At 36.1% G+C, this 25,652-nt stretch overlaps 1 pseudogene; it reads right to left on the reverse strand.

Moving 5' to 3' along the window:
- Positions 1–404: 404 nt before the first annotated feature.
- LOC149554197 (putative beta-1,3-galactosyltransferase 8) lies at positions 405–25,338 on the reverse strand (annotated as a pseudogene).
- Positions 25,339–25,652: the final 314 nt, after the last annotated feature.

Raw genomic sequence — 25,652 nt, forward strand, 5'->3', positions numbered from 1 at the left:
TCAGCATTTCTAGGACTAAACCACTAGGATTCATGCACTTTCAAGGCTCGAACACCTTCAAAGGATCAATATCCCTAACTTAGGCCTAGAAATCCTAGTAGGTCAAAATTTAGTTTTCCTTGGCAAACTTCCAAACTTTCCAAAGGACAAGGCCAACTTATCACCTTTTCAAATATTTTTTACCTAGTTCTTGAGAACTCAATGAATTCTCAATTATCTTCAGATTAAAATATTACATAAATGTAAAAAATGTTATATTTTAAGATAGATATCAACTTTAAGCAACATATAAAATGGCACTAGTGTTTTATGTAGAATTACCCATCTCAAATGAAAACAACAAATAAGTTCTACCCAAAAAACAAAAACATGAACTATCTAAACAAATTATAACATAAAATATACTATTTAGATGAAACCATGAATGATGATAATGTACCTAGATTAACATGCATGTCGTCATCAACTTTAACATAGAAATTAGCATCCCATTTAGTGAGTGTTGTAGAGAAGTAGATATTTGTCTTTGCTAAGAGCTAATGGTAGCCTTCAACATGTTTGAGTCTAAGGAAGTCATTATGCTCTTTATCTTCTTCTTCAATTGCATGATCCAAAATGCCACTTGGTGTAGCACTGTGCCCAATCACAAACCTTATCACTATCCCCTTCTCCTCCTCCAACTTCTTTAGCTTTTCCCCTGCCATTCTCATTTCCCATTTCCCATTTTATTTGTGGGATTCAAAAAAAGACATAGTAATATTCAAATTTAAAAACTTACAATTGTTGTAAGTGTTTTAATTGAGTATAGTTGTTGACCTTGTGGCATCCAAGTGTGTCAGACTGAATCACATCATTTTTTACTGCTAAAAGTAGTGTTGATTCCCACCACAACAAATGCTTTTTTGGCAAAAGATTTATTTTCTTTCTCCCCTCCATTCGTCTTCATTCCACTCACAACTCTTGCTTCTCCTAATTCCATTTCTAGTGAAGATATTGTTTTGTCTAATGACCTACATCACTCATGCCCCTTTATATTCTTCAAATGAATCTTTAAACTATCCATTACAATATTGTAGGAGTTGATGAAATCCAACTCCACAGTGCACCAAGATCACCTGCATGCAAATAACCTATCGAAGGGAAACCAAAGAAGGAAGAGGTGGAGCTTCGAAAAACACTAAATGGACATGAGAGAGAAGATATTGCAAACAAGAAAATTGTATTTACAATGAGTTGAGTTGTGTTGTGAAAATACAATGAGAGAGCCCGAATATAAAGGCCTCATGAAAGTTTGTAGAACAAGCTGGAAGATGCTAGAAGATAAGGTTGACAACTAAGCATATATTGATGAAATCCAACTCCACAATGCACCAAGATCACCTGCATACAAATAACTTGTTGAAGGGAAACCAAAGAAGGACGAGGTGGAGGTTGGAAAAATACTAAATGGACATGAGAGAGAAGATATTGCAAACAAGAAAAATGTATTTACAATGAGTTGAATTGTGTTCTAAAAATACAATGAGCCCAAATATAAAGACCTCATGGAAGCTTGTAGAACAAGCTAGAAGATTCTAGAAGATAAGTTTGACAACTAAGCATACATCCACAAAAGGTGGGATATCCTCAAACAAGGTAGGAGATAAGTATGACTTAGATAGGAACAAACTCCCGTGTTGTCAACAACTCATCCACTACAACTATTAACTAAATGCATTAACCTAAGTACACTTAACTAAAAGAATAAATAATTATTTACTCTAACAAATACCACTTATCCCAATAGAATCAGCTAATTTAAACTTCTCATACATTTATATATATCTTAGATGATAACACATCAAAACTCAATCTAGCATTATAAGATGGGTTTTATAAGTTTATGATTCAAAAATAAATTTGTTTTGGAGTTTATCTAAAATAATTATAAATGGAAAAAAAAAAAAAAGATAAAAGGATATTAGTCATAATATCATTATTGGTAACAATGTTCCAAATGCAAAGAATTATTTGTTTGAGCTTCTAGCAATGATCAAGCGGCTTATTGAATGGCTTGATGAGTCTTGGAAACTTCTCCCATTATATCCTTGTTTTTGCCAGTTTCAAGTTTTTGGTTACATGCACACAATCATGACTTTACATCACAAAGCATTCACATTCTAACAATTTTCATGTTCTTTCATTACATTTTGATCCAAACAAAAAATTCCAAACTTTCACTTATTCAAATGACTAATCTGAAAATGGGTCCTATTAAAGAATCTAATATAAATTTGAATAATGTATGTAGATTCTAAACAAATCAAAACATAAAATCTGTGATTTATAATTATCTCATCACTTACACATAATAACAATACCCACCTTGTCATGTGGATAGTTTTGGGGGAGAGGTTGCAACATTGTATTTCGATCCAATTGATCACTCTTTCTCTCTCTCCCTCTCTCCCTATTCGGTCTAATGAACCAATTGGATCTACTCTTCATTTTAATGTCTCAAGTATTGCCTCGTGGTCTGACTCATGAACTTTCCAAAGAATTTTATTATGTGGTTTTCCACCATATTTTATCAAGTGGACATTTGATGCGACAACAAGGTTCGAATAATGAAGAATCTTCCTCTCTGTTTTCCAATCCTTGAATAACCACAAGTTAGGGTTCTTCATAGAATATTGTATAAGCCATGTGCCAATTACAACCACCGCATCGATATGGTACTCTAAACCTTCACCATCTATAACTGAGTGATCCAATTTTTGTTTGGCTTGGACACAATGACACAAATAATAATCTGCCCCTTCTTCATTGTCTTCTTCATTGTCTTCGGGTGAAATAACAATCTATCCCCTATTTCATATAAAATTTTGGATATGAATTCCCTTGAAGATCTTGGTGGCTCATTCATGTCACAATCCTGCAAAACAAACTTAGAATGCAAAAACACACATATCTACCTAAAAACATCAAAATGGTTAGAAAATTCAATATGTATCCTACAACAAAAAGTTTTGCATGTGTGATTTATCTTCACATAAAAGGTTTAACCATCTCAAAAAATCTTTGACTTATTCAAATTTGAGGATACATACCAATAAATTTTGCAAAAAATTGTGTCTGAGTTGAGTCCAAAAAATGTTTCACATGTGGGTCACGATTTTGGCTACCAATCCTCTTCTTACAACATCTCTTTAATTAGGGGAAACATGTGTGTTATTTTTTCAAAAATCTTTGATCAATGATTCCAAAGCTTCACTAATTTATTTATCCTTTTGTAGTAGTCTACCGCTAAATGTCCGTAGCTCACTTTTTGTTGGATCTTCCAATCTCTCACGCCTTAGCATGGCTCTCCTTAGAGTAGCTCTACCAATTTTAAATGTTTTTCTTGTCTTTCTCATGAGTCAATTTTTCTTCATTTGGGTACTTAATATTGTCGATGTAAGTACTCATCTTGTGATATTACTATCTTTGGTGTGTGATTTAGAACCCGCTTTGTCATAAGCACTCATTAGATTCTTTACAATGCTTTTTTCATCTGAATCATTCATTGTTCTTAGCCCAAGAATCTTCATGATAGGCTTAAATTTCAAATTCCTCATCATTTCAACAAATAATTGGCATTGACCTGTAATATTTAATTCTTCAAAGAATAATCTCCACATACGATTAAATTTTCTTTGACAAGTATGCTTTGTTATCTTGTCAGACATTGATTTCAAAATGTTAATATCAATATCAATCAAATATTTTGGTATTATAAAACGAATTCTAGAAGGTGTTATAATCTATTCCATTCCCTCAACATTTTGAACATCAACATAAGGTTGAGTGTTTTGCATACCTTGAACTGAAGATGATGTGCCTTGGAAATAAGATGCCAAATATGGAATATCACCTACTTGATATGTTGATGTTGTGCCTTCAACATGACATGATAGAGTGTGTACATCGTCGAATCTACAAATTAGCATGTCTTCAACATGAGAGGATGATATGACTCTAACATTTGAAGATGGTGTAGCTTCACAATTCAATCGTCTTCTTGAGCATAACAATCTCAATCATTCTCTTTGTCTTTCCAATTCTTCTTCTTTGTTTCTTTGTATCGGTGATTCTTGTTCCTCTTCGAAAGTCAATTCTTCATTATTTCTTTGCAATTTTTTTTGTTCACCTAGTAGTTTCATTTTATCTCTTTTAATTGCCAAATCTCTCTCCCTCTCCTCATTTGTTTGAGTTTTTGGTTTCTTCCTCGGCATGATAATGATTTCTACATGTCAAATCATTCAAACATCTGAATTACTTACAATTTGTAAATTATAAATCATTCAAATACATATAAAAATTACAATTGTTTTAATGAATACACAATATATATCAAACAACTTGCAAAATTTCTAACCATTTCCAAATAACAATTCATTCAAACATAAAAATTTCAATGAATTCACTATATATTAAACAACATGTCAAATGATAATCAAATTTGTCTCTATATATCAACAAAGAATATTTAAAAAGGACTGCACCAACCTTTTCTATAGAAAGAATATTCAAAAAGCCTTCAAATAGTATATCCAATGATTGAATTTGGTGTCTGCTAGCTTCAAAAAGTCTTCAAATAGTGTTTGCTAACTTCCAATAGCTTGAAACTTGCATTTTCTGTCAGAACAACAGAATGCACAACAGACAAAAAGCAGAATATGGATCAAAAGGGACCCAAACTTGCTTTGTGACCATTTTTTGGTAATTTCACATAATGTGTATGCACTATAGCACGTACGCACTATGTGAAAATACATCTCTCCCTATCCCACCATCCCACATCCCCTACACTCTCTCTCCCTACTCTCTCTCTCCTCTCCCATCCCCTACTCTCTCTCTCCTCTCCCATCCCCTACTCTCTCTCACTCTCCCTCTCCTACTCCCTCTCCCATCGCCTACTCTCTTACTCTCTCTCTCCCATCCCCTACTCTCTCACTCTCTATCCTCTCCCATATCCTACTCTCTCTCGCTCTCTTTCTCCTCTCCCATCCCCTACTATCTCTCTTGCTCTCTCTCCTCTTCCATCTCCTACTCTTTCTCACTTTCCCTCTCTCGTCGCCTACTCTCTCTCACCCTCTCTCCTCTCCCATCCCCTACTCTCTCTATCTCACACACTCTCATCCCCCCTCTCTCTCCTACCACCTACTCTCTTTCTCTCTCTCCCCTCTCCCATCCCCTACTCTCTCTCTCTCTCGCTCTCCCTCTCCCACCGCCTACTCTCTCTCTCCCATCCCCTACTCTCTCTCACCCTCTCTCCTCTCCCATCCCCTACTCTCTCTCACACTCTCATCCCCCCTCTCTCTCTCCCTCTCCCACTGCCTACTCTCTCTCTCCCATCCCCTACTCTCTCACCCTCTCTCCTCTCTCATCCCCTACTCTCTCACGCACTCACATCCCTTCTCTCTCTCTCTCCCTCTCCCACTACCTACTTTCTCTCCCATCCCCTACTCTCTCTCACTCTCCCTCTCCTACTTCCTCTCCCACTAACTACTCTCTCTCCCACTCTCTCTCAGGTCTCCCATCCCCTACTCTCTCTCACTCTCTCTCTCCTCTCCCATCTCTTACTCTCTCTCACTCTCTCTCCTCTCCCATCCCCTATTCTCTCTTGCTCTCCCTCTCCTACTCCCTCTCCCACTACCTACTCTCTCTCTCCCATCCCCTACTCTCTCTCTCTCTCATAGGCTACTCTCTCTCTCCCCCCTCTCCCATCCCCTACTCTTTCTCTCACTCACACACTCTTATCTTCCTCTCTCTCTCACTCTCCCTCTCCACTCCCTCTCCCACCGCCTACTTTCTCTCTCACTCTCACTCGCATCCCCTACTCTCTCTCACTCTCTCTCAGGTCTCTCATCCCCTACTCTCTCTCACTCTCTCTCTCTCCTCTCCCATATCCTACTCTCTCTTTCTCTCTCTCCTCTCCCATCCCTTACTCTCTCTCTCTCTCCCTCTCCTACTCCCTCTCCCACTGCCTACTCTCTCTCTCTTGGGCTACTCTCTCTTTCATAGACACACACTCCCATCCCCCCTCTCTCTCCCTCACCCACTCCCTCTCCCACTGCCTACTATCTCTCTCTCCCTCTCTAATATCTCTCTCCCATCCCCTACTCTCACTCTCTTTCTCCCATCCCCTACTCTCTCTCACACTCTCTCCCATCCCCTACTCTCACTCTCTCTCTCCCATCTCATACTCTCTCTCTCTCTACCACCCTCTACTCTCTCACATCCCCTACTCTCTCTCTTACACACATTCCCATTCCCCCTCTCTCTCTCCCTCTCCTACTCCCTTTCCCATCACCTACTCTCTCCCCCCCATCCCCTACTCTCTCTCTCCCCTCTCCCATCCCCTACTCTCTCTCTTTCACACACCCACACACTCCCATCCTCCTCTCTCTCTCCTCTCCCATCCCCTACTCTCTAGATCTCTCACACACACTCTCATCCCCCCCTCTCTCTCACTCTCCCACTGCCTCTCGCACCGCCTATTGTCTCTCTCTCTCTCACTCTCTCCCTCTCTACTCTCTCTCCCATCCCCTACTCTCCCTTCCACCCCTACTCTCTCTCTCTCTCACTCTCACACTCTCTCCCATCCCCTACTCTCTCTTACACACTCCCATCCCCCTCTCTCTCCCTCTCCCACTCCCTCTCCCACTTCCTACTCTCGCTCTGCCATCCCCTACTCTTAATCTCTCTCTTCCATCCCATACTCTCTCTGCCACCCCTACTCTCTCTCTCTCACTTCCTCTCTCTCCCATCCCCTACTCTCAATCTCTCTCTCCCATCTAGTACTCTCTCTTTTCCACCCCTACTCTCTCATACTTCCTCTCTTTCCCATCTCATACTCTCTCCACTGCCCCTACTCTCTCTCACTTTCTCTCTCTCCCCTAGCCCATCCCCTACTTTTTCTCTCTCTCACACACAGACCCATCATCCCCCATCTCTCTCTCTCTTGCTCTACCTCTCTTCTTCCCTCTCTATGCACTATTTAGGTCTCAATAGTGTGTGTCACTAAAACACGCATGCGCTATTAAGACCTAAATTTAAAAAGATTTAAATAGTGCATGCACGCTATTCAAACCTTTGCATTATACCAAGCTTAAGGCTTGGTTTTTCCTTGGGGATCCAACCCAAAGGTTTGGAGTCTATAAACTAGTTTGAGATGTGTTTTGCTGCAAACATATAAAAAATGATTAATTTTCTTGTGTGCTCTCCTTCAAGATTCCTCGTGGTTGAGCATCGATAAGATCAAGTTACATGAAATTGTAGGTCTCTATGTTAGCTATATAAGCATATAATTATTTTTTATTTGAAATATTTCAAGCCTTTTATCTATAATTTATTTTGAATGTATGTCCATTTTTTGTCAAAAACCAACATGACTAATTGGGCTGTAGATTTTAGCTCATTCATCAAATTTTGCAACAACTTAATTTTTTAGAAATTAGACTCCATTCTACACACTTTGAAAAAAAGAAGTTTTGATTTTAGATTTATTTTCAATCATTTCTAGGGGGAGCAAAAAGATATTTCACATTTTTGGGATGTGTATAGTTAAAAAATTCATTTAAAAAAATACAGATTATAAAATTACCTAAAAATTTTGGGATAAACTACATAGTCTTAAGTAACTTTTGACTGGAGCAATTAAAGAATTTCAAAAAAAAAATTACAATTTTAGGAGGGCCACACTTTGTACTATGTTATGTTTTTTTTGGAATAAACAATACCACTTTTTGTGGCCCCCCTTTTTGAGGACCTAAAACTAAACCATTTTGAAAAAAAAATAGTATTTTAGAAACTAGATTCAAAGGACTACTACTTTTGTTTTTGTCATATCTTAAAATTTTGAGCGTAACTATCCTCAAATTCTTGTTGAAGTTCAAAAATTGTTGATTTCAGAAAAAAGGTGTGCTCTTATACCCCCCTTTTGGCACCACAACTTGATGCACTTACCCCATTATGTGATAGACACTGCTCCATGGGGACATACTTCACATTGTACTTGGCCCTAGCATTGGCACCATACCATCCTTGTACCAATTTTACCATTTTTTTTGTCATACTTGTACCTATCATCACCATCCATTGGACTTTATGTTGTGTAACCCACACTCCACTTAGTAATCATATTATAGAACCCACTTGTACTCCACTTTCACTAGATAGGCAACATGACCATACACCTCAAGAATATCTTTCACCATACACAACTAGTATGGGTCTCCAAAGTATTTTCCTCCATTGTAGATGGACTCGCTATATAGTGAGACTCGCCTCCACTATACAATGGACTCACCATACACTGAGGCTCATTTGCACCATTCTGTGGACTCCCTCCACTTATTCACTTAACAATCTCCCACTTGGAGAAGTATGGACTCATATCCATAGAGTTACTTAACATGACCATGTATGCCATTCAAACTTAATTGTGTTCATTTTTATACCTTCAAGGTATACAATGTGAATTCAAAAGCAACAACATATACAACCTATAACATACAACCTCATGTCTAAAAGTAATATCTATGACATATGCAGAAGAAAGCTCCTACTACATAGGTAATGTTAGTCTGCTATGGATCCATTCAACATCACATAGAAATACAACAACAAACTTGTAGTATCATGAACATCAACAATACATCAACCATGTTCTATGTCTTAAGTTTGTATCAAGTGAATACCTCTCAGACTTTCTGCTGAAACCATTGATCATTCTAACGAACACATCTCTAATCACAAGAGAAAACAACATCACCAATGTATCTAAGTATCCATGAGAACATACAATTGATCAATCCATGCCAACTCCAATTGCAACATAGCAATATCCCAAAGTATTCAGAAAGTGAGCAGTATACTAATACAAAGAAACCAAAACAAGATCAATGGCAAAGTTCCAACCATGGCCTCAAGAACATAAACATGACAATATGATATAAAAACATCTCAACTACAGAGATAAAAAGCTCAATTTGAACATACCATAACATGAAAAATGAAAATATAATTCACACTTCTATCAAAGATCCTATTGAGCCCTCTAGGTGTCAACATCTTCAATTACACAAAGATAAACATTTCCAAGAAATAATTCAACAAATGTGAAAATATCCTTATTGGGATTTATGACACCTGGAATACTAAAGAAGATCAATCAAAAGAACTTACATCACTTCCAACAATTCCCATTAAATTTTGGTGTCGGGTCACACATGGCATCATGACAAATATCTTCCACATGAAGATTGAAGTAATCTAACCAGTCATCATGAGATGACCAATTATCCAAGAAGAATTTCTAGCATCTTCATCATCACTCTAAGAAGACTTTGAATCCAAAGAAATCTTTAGTTCTTCTTCTTCTTCTTCTTTTGTTTGTAATCCTTTTAGATATGACCAGTCTGCCTACAATTCAATCATTTCACTTTTTAAAAAAGTTTAGAATACTCATACTTTACATCCTTCTTCTTTTTTCCTTTGATCTATCGCATTTGGTGATAGCCTCTTTAGCCACCTCAAAATATTTCCTATGCATCTCCTCCAACAAAAGTGCAACAACTACTTCATCCATTTTAAACTGGGTGGTAGTACTTCTAATAGCTATCACAAGGTGATCCCTTGAATCAAGCAATGAGCACAACAATAACACACAATGCTCTTATTCACTAATAGATGCTAATTATGCAATCAGCATAGTGAACATGTTTATATGATCCTCCATAGTCATTCCTTGATCCATATTCAGAGAGTACAACTTGTTTCTCAAGAAGAGCTTGGTTACCAAGGGTCTTCCTTGATAAATATCTCCCAACTTCTTCCACAAAGAACATACAATTTTATCTTCATGAAATTTCAACATAATAGAATATGCAAAGTTCAACCTTGTTAATCCTCTATCATTTTGATCTGCCAGATCTCAATCTTCCTTCTTCATCCCTAAAGGCTTTTTTCTAGACATAGTGATCCACATATCTGTGTCAACCAATATATCTTCAACTTTAAGTTTTGACAACTCAAAGTTTGTGCCATGGAACTTTTCAATGTCTATTCTCCATGTACCTACCATCTCAATTTCCAGATGAACACTTTGCAAAAAATCCCATTGGAACCAAATTGGTACAAACAACCAACCTTAACCAACAAAGGATAAGAAAATTTGGTCTAGCTCTAATAGCACTTGTAAGGAAAGCTACATGCGGAAACACTTTCCTAATGCCAATTTACAAGGGAAATAATAAAGAATGGATCAACTTTATGACATTGATATGTGCAAGAAAACAAGAGCATAAAAAATAGAAAGCACATTAAGATACACAATGAAACACCAAACTTACATTGGAAACCCTTTTAGGAAAAAACCCACCCCCAAAAAATCCCTGAGAAAATTTGCATTAAAGTAAACAGGTTTAGGGTTAGAAGATTTTATTATGTATGATGATTTAGTAGCTTCTTTTGGTGGTATTGAGTTGCAAGGGATTGCATATTGTAATCAAGTTGGAATCACTAGATAATCAGAATATTGGACATGTTATTTGGTGGACATAGCCTAGGGATTAGGTGAACCACATTAAATCTTTGTGTCTTGTGTTCTCTTCTATGTGCTTTCTTATTTTATTTTTTAATATTGGTTATATTAGTATGTAATTGTTATTTATGTCTCTCTAATCCTAACAAAGAGGTGTTTTTTCAATTTGATTTTTGTAAGTTTTAAAAATTCCCTCCCTTAACAATGAGTTGGTATTTATAAATCAGATTTTCCACAGGAGGTTGTAGAGATAAAGGAGGCTAGCAATTTTCAAAGTTCTAATTCTAATGAAGAGCTTCCATTTTATGTGAATGAAGAAGAGGATGAAAATCAAAAAATACTCTTATCACTTGTAGTACAAAAAAAAGAGGCTTAGAACCTTGATGTTGTGATTTCTAATAAAAGTTGCAGCAAGGTAAGTAACTATTCTCTCCCAAACAAAAATGAAAATCCGGAGGAAGAATCTTTTTGGGATTATCTTGAATTTTTTATACCAAAATTAGATATCAGTCCTTCATTTAGATGAAACAAATCAAGAACAACAATATGAAGGAATTGGACACTGATTCTTGGGTTCAAGTTGAATTATTTATTAAAATGCCTTTATCTATTATAATAATGAAGAAAGCATATACACACTAACAGACATGCCAAGTGGTGATGAATAAGAACATGGAAATAAATTTGACAAGGTATTGCACTATCAGCATATAGGTGAAGATGTAAAATTCTAGGATTGTTTCCGCAAATGTAGAATCATAGCCATTGTTCTTGATGATGTCCAAATGCAAATTTGGATCTCATATAAATATGAGAGGAGGAGACACGTCTCATGAAGAGAAATGTATCTATGGTGTAATCATCATTTAAATAATATTATATTAACATGAACAATAATAATATGTCTAACAATATGTGTGTGTGTGTGTGTGTGTGTGTGTGTGTGTGTGTGTGTGTGTGTGTGTGTATTATACAATAATATATATTATTAACATGGATAAGTATATATAGGAAATGATGATTACTAATAACAATAATGTATATAAGATTGAGTCAATCCGACTAAAGCTACAATTGCTCAGGAGGAATTCTAAGGATCTTATATGGATGAAGATTTGGTTCAAGAAGAGAAATAAAATTAGCAAACCATAGACTTTGAAGAGGCTTGTGATCAACACCATTAAGTAGGTTAAACAGTAAATCTCTCTCTTGTTCCTCAAGAACAAATTGTAGCTAATGAGAATGGTGTGGTAGTTGAAGAAATAGTTGATAGAGTTAAAAATAGAAATAAGAATCTAGAATTTATCATCTCAAGGACCCAATTAGGCATTTTTCTAGAATGAATCTTAAGTGTGAGGATATAGTTATTGAATAATAGGTATAACCTACATATGCACTTAAAAATTATGTTGCTTTTGATCAAATTCAAGAGGTATGTGATCTAACTTATCATTTTCAAGATGTATGCTACAACTTGAGTTTCTAGACATCCTCAATCTGATTTTAGTTGTTCATACATGAAACTCATCCTATGTTGGTGAGGAAAGGAAGCTATTTCAATCAATCTATAAATGGATGTATCTGATACTTAAATAATCGATTGATTATCTTATGGTAGATTTGTTTATTTGAATTTTATTTTTTTATTTCTCCAAGTGCAGTTGAGCACAAAATTTTAGATAGTTTTAGTTAGATGTTTAAATGTTTAGTGTGTGATAAGAGTAACAAGGAGAATCTTGTTGTAATCAACCACAATGATATGAGAAAGTATCCATCACATAATGCTTGTATTATAATTTTCTACACTACATCATAAATTCTCCTTCATGTCATTCTAACGATTTCCAACAACATTCCAAGTTAAGGTTAAGCAGTTTTTTGTTTGAGTGAGTTCTACTATATCCCGATATAATTTGAATGTGAAAGTATGAATCATTCATAGTTATGAATACATTTTTCCACATTAGCTCATTATTAAAAGTCATATCTATTCCCTCAATAGAATTATTGTAGGTTATAATGGTTTCAATTTTACCAAGTGTGTTTTAGTTTTCAGTTGAGAAGGTTTTATTCTAAGGTTGAAAGAAGATTTGTGCCCAATGGATTTGCATAAGGAAAGCTCTAATTTGTTTAGCAAGCAAACACCCCTAAGAGTTTACCAAAAACATTACCTATTTTTCATCTACAACTCAAAAAGGTAGAGTTGATAGAGTTTTGCAACTAAGCAAGGTGCACATTTGGTTACGTTGAGTTTCATTATTAAATATTTTGCTAAGCTAAATTAATGTTAAAAGTGAAGTATTGAAAGGAAATTGAATTTGATAAAAAAAACATTTCATTCATTTGCAAATGTATTACATCAAAAAAATATACATATATTTGTGTTGGTCCCATTTTCAAGTAGCAAAAATCTGAGCTCCATATTACTTTCACTATCTAGTTGATCAAATACATGTGCCTTATAAGAGCTTCCAAGCTTAGTTGTGGTGCATTTTCAATCAAAATCTTTGCTTCAAATCATCTACTAATTTGTTGACATATCTTTCATCCTTCAAGATCATCAAATTTATTATGAATATCTATCCAAAGTCCGCAAATTTCTATAATTTTTCAAGGAAGTGATGGATTATGGAAGGGTCTATTTAAACCAATAGTATGGAATTAATATGATTGACTAAAATTTTGTTGAGCTACTCATGACTTAATATTAACAACATCCTAAGTTATTAATGAAAGAATATGGTGACATTTTTTGTAAAGATTGCAAGCTTTATTAGTCTTAGGCGGGGAACTAATGTTTTCAATAGCTTCTTATCTAATTAATTTATAGAATTCATAAATCATATATCCTAAAGTTTTAAGATGTTTTATTTTTTAAATATTTTTCTATATGTTAATTTCTATTTTTTGATTGGGTCTACCTATTTTTCCTCGCGTTTAATTATATTTTAAAGTAAAAAAAATAACAAGAAAAGTATAACTCTAGAATCTTCCAGAGCATTCCTGAAGCATCTTCTCCAACATTCTTGAAACAAAGAGCATTCACCGGTTCCTGGACTCTTGACCAGTGGTTTAGGCAATAGCAAATGAGCTTTTCACTTTGAGTTATCTATTGCCCTGAACTATGGGTTCTCCTAAAAGGGCCTCTCCATAGCCAAGTCAAGCTCTGATTATCAGCAACTCAATAGAAAATAAAATCAAACATAAATTTACTCCCACAAACAATTGGCAATCAAAAGTACTAAAACAAATCATTTTAATTTGATCAAACCAAATTGAAGTATTACGGACAGATTTTCAGCTGTAGTGGACATTGATTCATTTATGTACCTTCTCTTAATGCTTCCCCTGCTGCATGGTCATGAAGGCACTAGATTTTTTCAGCCATCCAAAAAAATTGTACAGAACAAACCCGAAAGTCCTTATTAACCCATCGTCAACGCCCAAGAAAAAAAGTTTCCTAATTGTGTTCACTTCAAAAAAACCAAAAACGTTGCATATGTTTATTCAGCACTCAAAAAACATGGTGAGTCTATGAATATGCCACCCAACCCTGCACTTCTCCAACATGAAGGACACCATATTCTTGGGGAACTACTATCCAACGTGTCATACCCTTCCATTACATTTACTGCATGGCATGGCTCCATATTTATTAACTGAATTCAGTAGATGCCAAAATTATTGAGGGACGCATTTATCAAGTTCATGGCCGCACATGTTTTCAAAATAATTTTAAACATATGATTAAAATACTCTGCAAACAGTCAGGTGCAAAGTGGATTCTATTATTAGCAACCATGTTAAAATGAAATTGAGACATTTCCCTGTTCTCTTTTCCTCGTTCAAACGCTCTTTCCGAAACAGTCATCGAAATGCAGACTAAGAAGCACCGCAGAAATGTTGCTCATCTCGTTTTGTAGAAATCCGACTGCAATCCCACTGACTCTGATCTGGACTGCTACCAGAAGCTTCTTTACGGTTTAGAAAAACACGCAAAGCAAATGGAGATAAGGAAGCATAAGGAGAATGTCCTCCATCAAAAGAGAGTTGGCACTCTGCTATTGTACATTTATTCTAGTTGGCACACGATTGTACATTTATTGTAAGTTTTTGATGCCAAAAAATGGCTTCAACACATTATATTTTATTAAAAAAATTATAAATTGTCACTGTAATATTAAATTATAAAATAACAGTATATGAAATTATCTATTTTTTTATATTATTATTTTTCAATGATAATGATTTATAATTTTTTAATGAAATAGAATATAAGCTTAGTTTTGGATTTTAGATATTTGATAAGTGGTTTATAAATTTTAATAGATCATTAATCTATCATATAGTAATTTATATATTTAAAATATTAGTATTCAATTATGTGTTTTTAAATTTAATGGATTATATAGGTTCAAGAGTTTGACTAATAAAAATGTACATTTGAATTTTGGTAACAATATTACAATAATCCTTCCTCTTTTCCCTTTTATCCAACATTCCAACATTTTTTTTTCCCTAATGCTCTTCACTATAGGCAAGGACTCCTACTCGAATAGAGCTCTTGTTTCGTTTAAAGGTTGTGAAAAGGTTGATAACTTATCTGAAAATACTGACAAAGAAATTGGAAATGAGATATTATAAACTCTCATATAACTTGCCACTTTTCCAAAGTTCATTAGGTCTTTACTAAGTTTTCTAACCCCACCAAAGATCCAATGGGAAATCAACACTCAAGCAGATCGACAACTTTCTGAAGTTGAATAATTCTTTGAAATGAAGAGTTGGCCCAGTTTATAGTTTTGTTAATGCCTTCATTCCTCAAAAGTTGGTTTTCTTCATACAAAATTGAGTTACTTCAACTAATTAATTATTATATTGAGGCATTGAATTATTTTTCAGATTGTCTTGGAGGAAACTGAAACTTATATTTTTTGTGACATTCATTGAAAGGCATGGAAGCAAATAGAAAGACAGTGAAGCACCACTTGATGGAATGCTTAGAGGATTTGTCATCTCAAAAAAATGCATCTCATGGAATGGATTGTCAACAAAAATCAAAGAAAATGGTATTGATTGAAAAGGTCTTTAGAAACTTTCCAAAAATACAAGAGGTGGTATGAAAGTAGCCTTCTCCCTATTTTCTCCATGATACAGATGCATGAGACATTTGAGATCACAAAGAAAGCCAATGAACGAGTTGATATAATAGGCAACACCATCCCACGAAATCTGTCATTTGGCTAAGTTCTCTAAGTTCATCAAAAAATTGAGAACTTAAAGTAGTTATTATAACTGTTGAGTTTAACTACCTCTCTATCCAAATAAGCAAGGGCACTGTGATCTTTTAAACTATAGATTAATTGGTGAATTGTTGGTATGTTTGTTGTTGTGCCAAGAGCTTGAGCTATCAATGAACGTCACAAATACCAGACTTACCCAGATCTACCAGAGGCGGTTAAGCCATGTCACGAATCCCAGATCTACAAGAGGCAATTAAGCCATGTCATGAATCCCAAATCTACGAGAGGCAGTTAAGCCATGTCACAAATCCTGAAAGAGGTGCTGACCACCAAGTCAACAATCTCCCCCTCAGCACCAACTGAGGGTTCCACACCGATGGAATGAAGGAGACCTCTCGAGATTCGAACTTGTGACCCAATGCTTTGATACCAATTGTTGGTATGTTTGCCACTGTGCCAAAAGCTTGAGCTATCAACAAACATCAAAAACACCAGACTTACCCAGATCTATGAGAGGCGGTTAAGCCATGTCACAAATTCGAAGGAAGTGCTGACCACCAAGTCAACAGTGGCACATCTCTAAAATAGATTAGATGAAGCAACTGTTTGAACATAAAAGGTAGTCCAGTTTGTGAGACACAATTCTTTAGCTATCAAACTTTGAACAACCTATCAAGTTGAGGTGCATGCATAAATGTAGAGTCATAGAAAGAACACCTGAATTGTTGGCTAAATACCATAATGATTTATCAATCATTTTCAACACTTTCAACAAGGGTGATGATCTTGTTGATACACCAATTTCTATTATTCCAAATGTGGTGTTTATGTAACCATGTTTTCTCGGTATATGTCAATTAAACATGAATATGAAACTAGGTATTCTATTCCGCATGGACACACATACAAGTGTGGAACTATCATCATTTGTGATCATCGAAGCCTATTTGATAGCCTTTACTAGCATTATTTGTGAGCTATTTTAAACATCACAAAATAAATAATAATTAAGTTTAGAAAAAGTAAGTCAACTTTAACTATTTAACACTTTTAGCCTAGGAATCAAGCCTTAGTGTGTGATGTTTAAGCCATGATTATTTGTACACATGTTTGTGTGCAAAGTCATAGAAAATGGCAGGAGCTACTCACGAGAGTAAAATTGAATTCAAGAACCTTTGATACCATTCTTCATGCTGACACCAATCGTATAAGCCATGTTTTTGCTGCTCTCTCTATGGATCATCTATGAATGTGGGTCACATATTTCTACCAATGATACAACCTTGCACGATTATGTGTGTAGGTGGAAAAGTGTGTGGTAGGCATTAAAGAAATCCTCTATCAAATAGATTCTCTTACAAGTGTGGAATCATAGGCAGTGTGAATGTTCAATGAAATGTCCCTTTTCTGATTTTACATGAAATTTCCAACCTCTAATCAGATTTTCAAGATCAAACAACTAATATCACAAAGATCCACCAAATTCTTCAAGAAACCCCAAATCGGGTATGCTGAAAATAGTGCTAAAATCTTCACAACTTCACAAATTATTAATAAATCTGAAAATAGAAATTTTTACAGAAATTTCAGCAGCATAAAAGCCTACAAATTGACATTTCCAGATCCGTATAGCCTTTACACAACAGCTCAAAAATGTAGGACAAAAACTATGCTCATCGGGCTCCCGAAATAGCACAAAATATGCCCGAAAACACCACAAAAACACTAATAAACTATCTCAGAAGTTTAATCATGTCCTAATACATATATTCAGCTCTATTTTAATAGCTTAAAGTCTGAAATACAGCAGCAACCAAAACTGATATGAAATGCTCAACTGAAAACACCAAACTCATGCAAGAAACACACCCAAAAACCCACAAATCTGCACTGTTCAGCACAAAGGCAAACTCTGTATGAGCATGCACATGGAATGGCTTCAAACTCCCATCCTTAGCCTTCCTGGAAACCTACAAACTCCCGTTCTTGGGTCTCCTTGGAAACCTGCAAACTCTCGTTCTTGGGTCTCCTTCTCCACAGGTTTGGCAGCCTCTGAAGAATAACAAAGAATGAGCAAAAATCAAGTTCTCTCCTCTGCTCAAAATGCCTCCAAACCCCTTAAAAGAGGGCATAACTGTAACTCACGTCCAAGAGAGGTTAATGAAACATATTTTAATAATAATTTTCATTTATTAGTCCAACGGTTTCCAAAGATTAACCCCCTTTTTCTGAAACTTCACTTTCTTGGGCCTGCCTGCCTTAGCAAAGATTATTATTTTTTATTTATTTGAAAAGGGGACATGACAAGTCCTCCCCTCCCAAACATTGCTTGTCCTCAAGCAATGGCTGAACAATAAACCAATCAATCCACCTGGATCCCAAATGTAGTCATGAACTATACTACTACCAATTAACACAGGCTCCTGCAATATCCTCTGCAATATGACCAAGAGGAATCCATAATCAAACTGACAATTATAGCTCAACCAAACTCCAAAATCACCACTACCACAATCAAAAACCCATGAGGCACAAACTCTTAGAACATCAGAACCCAAGTAAAGTGGACTACCAACACAGTAAATACCATCAATGCATTCCACTGGCCTATACGGAATGTACAATCCAACTTTGCAACAATGGTGAATGCTCTCGAATGAAACTATACCAAGTATGGAGAATCCACACACTATACAAAGCTTGTAGTCAACACAACTCTGTAGATCACCGACCACTATCTCATAACCATAACTACCATGCACCCCAGATGGTGAAAAGCCATCACAAGATAAATAGCAAGAATTGGAACCCAAACCAAATTTTCCTGCCATCTACTCCTCAACACAAGGATCAAATGCTAACTGATGTACATACCCTGCAATATAATGTTGATTAAAAAAACCAACCTCAGTCAACAGCTCACCATGAACAAGTGATACAACCCACTGTGACTGATCACTAGCTAAGTCAGGAGATGTCATAGCCAAAGGAGTAGAATCAATAACAACACCCACTGAAGCATCATTCCCAAACTCCTGCTCTAAGTCACATATTATCAAGCTGTCAACTGCAGAACCTATCACCATGTCATGCCCATCACAACTCTCATCTTGAGGCATCAAACTGTCCCATAACTGATGATAAGCACTAGGAACCAAAGTACATCTCTGTATCATCATCTCATCAACATGGTCATCAAAGGTAAATTGATGAGTGTACCTCATAGTGTAATGCCGATAGAATGCACCAATCTCAGTCAGTGGCTCAGACTGTAATCCAGATGAAACTAACTGCAATTGATCATTAACCATGTTGGAACTAACTACTACCTCCGAAGATATCACCAAGGGAGTAGTATTACTAGCAGGAACCATGCCAACTGCCGACTCACCAACATCACACATGATCTTTGATACATCTCTAGTCTCCGTGCCTTCAGTACTAGAGGCCACCACCTTATCAGGCATACAATAATCTGCTACAATACCCAACTCAACTAAACCTGACTCTAGTGGGAATGAACCTGATATGCCAATGTTAGTATCAAAGATGTATGCATCCCCATCTCCACTGTCTCTGATAATCTCGTCCATGGACATCCTCAGATCACCAAACACCACAGCTTGTGACTGTATAGAATCAGGTAAAGACTATAGTCGCTCTAACTCCATGGTCACCTTAGCCAAATGAAACTGTGACTCCTTGAAAGCCAACCGTGTACTCTCAAGAATCTCAGAAGTCACCTCAAGCTGCTCAGTAAGCTCACTCACCTCATCTTCCTTGGCCAACAATGCATCATATGCTGTACTGCCCCACTCCATAAGATAATCTCTATCGGCTAACAACTGCATATAATTCTGTCTCAAAATTCGAATAGCCTCCCATAAAGAGTGGATCTCTGTCAAGGAAAGATAACTGCCTTCCTGCTCATCACTAGTAGGAGAACCCCATCCATAAACTGCTAACAACTGACGAGCAGCATCGAAATGCTAGCAAGTGATAGCAATGTCTCGGTCACTAACTCTCAACTAATTAGACACATGATGGCATTGGCTTGACTGTCTCCTACAAACCTCCTCTGGTGCACTTTCTAAAGGAGTATCCTCAAAGTTACTAGTCTCTAGAGTATTACCATCCATATCCTGTGAATCAAATCTAAAGCTCATATCAACATACAGAGTATCAAAAATATTAGCATTGCTGTCCAACTCCTCTATACCCAAGGAAACTAAGTCTTTAAAACTGCCCACTGCATCCTCTTGGATGTCATCAATGCCAATATGATCCTGGGACTCATCTATACACACTGCCAAATATGAAATGTCATCAACACATTCTAGCAAGTATGGTCGACTGGATATATGAACAAAGCCCAACATCAGTGTATAAAAACTAATACCAACATCGGATAAGATACTGGCACAGGAAAAGACAACACAGTGTAATCTGCTAATCAAATCCATGATAGCACCCAAACAAACACTACTACCAAAAAGTGTTAAAGATCTCCAGTCGACTAAATCCCAAACGCCAATATAACAATCTTGAGTCCATATCCGTAAACTAGAATCAACTGGTAACTCAAGCAAACTCCTCACTTGAGTAATATGACCAATACCAACTAACTCCACATACCTGTCATGATGAGATAATGAAGTCACAATACTATCTTTGTTCACCTTTAGCTGGCTGGACAAATCATGTGAAGTACTACCAGCCTCAACCTCATGTGATGAAGCATCTAACTGTGCCTGGTGCTCTTTCTCAGCAAATTCATGAATGATCAATGTCTACTCATCCCTACCAGGTATCTCACCATCCTGCACAACAACATCCTCATAATCATCATCTAAACCCACTACACTATAGTCACTGCCTGTTGTAACTATACCATCCTGAATACCTGTGGCATCACCCTTTGACAACCTGTAAACAATTGTCTCAATTTGAGTATCAAGTTGACCGTTACTATCAATCTGTGTAATATCCTTTCCCACCACCTCCTGTGGCAGAGTAGAATCTGAGACCTCTACTTGGCTATCAGCTAGTTTCTCAAACTCCTCATGCAAGTTCTTGGGAATTGTGTCATCTGTCCTGTGAGAAAATCTGCCAAATAGAAATCCAGTCAACTTATCCACCTTAGCTGGGTCAGATAACATGTCATTCATTATACGGTGGTGCTCAACCAACTGTTTAAACATGTCATGGCTTATTTTCATAAGTTTATCTCGAATGTCTAAATAACCATCCTTTCTACTGTTTTGACTCTGGCTATCAATTGTCCAAGATCGTGTCCTCTGAGACTCTGTACAATACTTGTCCATTCTGGATAAAGTAGAGTGTAACCCCAATAGGATATAACTTCTTCAAACACCAAGAACTAACATGCAAATGATTAGAAGTAGCATGCAACCATAGATTTGGACATGCAACTAATTAGAAGCAACATGCAACCACCAAATTATGACATGCAAGATCTGGGTAGTTGTCAAAACTGACATGCAAGATCTGGGTAGTTGTCAAAACTAACATGCAAGATCTGGGTAATTGTCAAAACTGACATGCAAACTTCTACAACCACCAAATTCACCAAGAACTAACATCAAAATGATTAGAAGTAGCATGCAACCATAGATTTTGACATGCAACTGATTAGAAGCAACATGCAACCACCAAATTATGACATGCAAGATCTGGGTAGTTGTCAAAAATGCAAGATCTGGGTAGTTGTCAAAACTGACATGCAAGATCTGGGTAGTTGTCAAAATTCACATGTAAACTTCTACAACCACAAAATTCACCAAAAACTAACATGAAAATGATTAGAAGTAGCATGCAACCATAAATTTTGACATGCAGCTGATTAGAAGCAACATGCAACTATAAATTATGACATGCAAGATTTGGGTAGTTCTAAAAACTGAAATGCAAGATCTGGGTAGTTGTCAAAACTGACCTGCAACTTCTACAAACCCTCAGGCTGGCAAGATCATGGCTCTGATACCACTGAAATGTCCCTTTTCTTATTTTACATGAAATTTCCAACCTCTAATCAGATTTTCAAGATCAAACAACTAATATCACAAAGATCCACCAAATTCCTCAAGAAACCCCAAATCGGGTATGCTGAAAATAGTGCTAAAAGCTTCACAACTTCACAAATTATTAATAAATCTGAAAATAAAATTTTTTACAGAACTTTCAGAAGAATAAAAGCCTACAAATTGACATTTCCAGATCCGTATAGCCTTTACACAACAGCTCAAAAATGTAGGACAAAAACTATGCTCATCAGGCTCCTGAAATAGCACAAAATATGCTCGAAAACACCACAAAAACATTAATAAACTATCTCAGAAGTTTAATCACATCCCAATACATATATTCAGCTCTATTTTAACAGCTTAAAGTCTGAAATACAGCAGCAACCAAAACTGATATGAAATGCTCAACTGAAAACACCAAACTCATGCAAAAAAACACACCCAAAAACCCACAAATCTGCACTGTTCAGCACAAAGGCAAACTCTGTATGAGCATGCACATGGAATGGCTTCAAACTCCCATCCTTAGCCTTCCTGGAAACCTACAAACTCCCATTCTTGGGTCTCCCTGGAAACCTGCAAACTCCCGTTCTTGGGTCTCCTTCTCCACAGGTTTGGCAGCCTCTGAAGAATAACAAAGAATGAGCAAAAATCAAGTTCTCTCCTCTGCCCAAAATGCCTCCAAACCCCTTAAAAGAGGGCATAACTGTAACTCACATCCAAGAGAGGTTAATGAAACATATTTTAATAATAATTTTCATTTATTAGTCCAACGGTTTCCAAAGATTAACCCCCTTTTTCTGAAACTTCACTTTCTTGGGCCTGCCTGCCTTAGCAAAGATTATTATTTTTTATTTATTTGAAAAGGGGACATGACATTCAATACAGTGATCCAGAAGAAAAATAGTCTCATGTTGCCCAATGATCTTAGATTTCCTCAAAAAGAAGCCATCTCATGGAATGGCATGATTGCAAAGTTTTGCACAAGATGAATGTGTTGAGATGCATGCTAAATGTGGATCATAGACAATGTGGAATTATCCTCTTGATGAATACAATAATGAAATTCGAAGGAGTGGATCAATTTACAGATGTGAACAACCATCAAGGCACAATGAATGCATAGGCATGCACATAAAATGTGGAATCAAAGGCAAATGCCATGAATCATTTTCTCTAAAAACTTCAAAGAAAATGAAAATGATGGTTTTGCACCATGTTCCTCGACACCACGCTCATAGCCCTCATACACCAAGTGAAAGTTTTCCCTTATTGTAAAGATTTGTCAAAGCACATTGCTTTTCAAAAGACCTCAAAAAAATGTCTCCTCGTTGAACGCAACAATTTATGTAGGCGCTCCATTATTTGTAGAGTAATGAAGAAAAATGTGTTAATTGTTTATCATAATAGTGAATCAGAAAGTGTTGTGATCTCCTCAAAGGAAATTCATGGAAAATTTGTTGAAAATGGATGCATTGGAGAGGTTGTGAAATAAGTGTAATTGGAAGGCCAATTCTATAACTTCGTCAACACTGTCTTTATTTACATCCATATGTTAACTTTAAAATGCATACAGAGGGTCATCAAAGCATGTGTTGGCTCCTAATTTAACAGTGATTATTATTACCAATAGACAACAGAATGTATTATACCTAGAGGTATCCAATACTCATGATTAGTCTAATACACTATATCTCTGGGCAACAACATGAAGCACAATGCTTCCTACACTTCTTGCTCTGCAAAACCAAGGTGGGATTACCTTAGGGATTGAATTAATTTCTTGACTCTTACCCTTAATCCCTAGGAGTAGCAAATATGGTCTATTTCCTCTGATATATGCAAAACAAACATGAACTACAACAACTAACAATACTTCATGAATTTCCACACACAAATGATGACCACCCTTATAGACTTGATAAAATATTTTGATTGATTTAGATTTGAATATAAATTGGAGATGTAGTGGTAGAATTTACTCTCATTTACTTCTGATTTATATGACCAGTGCCTTATCCATTGGGCAGAGAGTCAACTATTAGTAGGGGATCTAGTTCAAATAACTTGTAGATGAATCTATCAATTGTAATCACCCATTTCCATTCTTATGAAATATTCCTTTTATAAACTCATAAACTCCATTGATTTACTGAAGCACTTCCTTAATTCCTTGAATTAAAAGCAACAATAGAACCATTAGATAGCCTGTCCATATTGCATTCAATCAATTAAACCTTATTTAACTGATCTCAAAGTAAACAAACTCGTAAAATGGAGACAAAAATAGATAACACAAATATAGTGTAAGTACTCTTTTGTATTATCCTTTTAAAAGACTAATACAATGACTAATAGAAACTCAAAAGTGAACTCAGAATACCTTACTGATTCTGTCATGATATATTAACATCAAAAAGTACTAGATCTACAAATAAACTCTAAAACCATTACACAAAAAATGGACTGACTATACTTTTCTTGAACACAGCAAAAATTATACAAATTCTCAGACCTATCACAATGCCTTGAAAACTCATTTATATAGACATGAGTTGCAACAAACAAAAGGAAAATTGTGACTAATAGGTGCCTTAACAAAAGGGAATACAAAGATGTAACAAAACATTTTTAAAAAAAATCTTTGCATTCTCGACACCAAAAGGAACAACAGAAACAATTACAACATGACAGCCAGAAGCATCAAATCTTCAATTTGCCCTTTTCTTCAACCAACCCCTGTTGGTAAAGCCTTGATTTCTACAATTGCCTCCCAAACAATGACTTCTCTTTTAGTTGGACATTTGCATGCTTTGATTGTTACTAATTCACCAACAAACTTCTACCACTTGGCATCTGTGATTGCCTTCCCCTCTATTATAAATCTATTCATTTCAGTTTCAACTTTAAACAGAGTATCAATGAGTTCATTGAAAGAAAACTCATCAATGTCACCTTCAAAAATTGATACCACTTCTGGAAAATTTACAATATGGTTGAAAGAGCTAGACCATTCATTCCAATCTTTTATTTGATTGTCCGAATTAAGATTAGAAAGGATCAAAGAATAAAAACCATTAACCAATACTTTCATCTTATTCTGAATAGCTGTTAATTTCCCTGTAAAGAATTGTAGAAAATCCTTTACTCTATCCATACCCTCTTTAACTGTAATGACCTTATCAGGAAGGTCTAGCTTTTTGGCAAATAGAGGTATCAATCTATCAAAAAATTGCATATATGGCCCCCACTGTTGGAAAATTGGATCTAACCAAGCTACTTCCTCATTGCATACCTGCTCAGCAATTTGTAAATTGGTGAATGCATTATATGCATCTTGAGAGACTCTCTTCAAGATGTGTATCCTGTGATCCAACATGCCTTGCATTACACCTCTTTTTAGTTCACCGCCAGATTTAGGAATCTTGCCCTCCACATTGATCACTGGTGCTTGAACTATTAACCCTATGGGTATATCTTCCATTTGAATCTCCGCCTCAACAGTGTGCTTGATTTCTTCCCCACTACTTTGTGTAGGTTCTGCCTCTATTGCAACTTTGAGTTGGTCTTTCAGAGATACAATTTCCTCTTCTAGGCTCTAAACCTTACCCTGCAACTCTTCTATCCTTTGTTTTTGCACATAGCTTGTTTTAAGCTCTTCCTCATATAACTTTCTAGTATCCAAGCATTCATTGTAGGCATCAACAAGCCTATTCTCAATTTGTTTCATCTTTGCTTCATTCATGAATGCAAAGTGTTTAATCAGGCTGGAGACTTCCTTTCCTGTGGTAGTATCTA

Source organism: Cupressus sempervirens, chromosome 6 (genome assembly GCF_028749045.1).
Source record: "Cupressus sempervirens isolate cs-2001-9-10 chromosome 6, ASM2874904v1, whole genome shotgun sequence".
Taxonomy (NCBI): domain Eukaryota; kingdom Viridiplantae; phylum Streptophyta; class Pinopsida; order Cupressales; family Cupressaceae; genus Cupressus; species Cupressus sempervirens.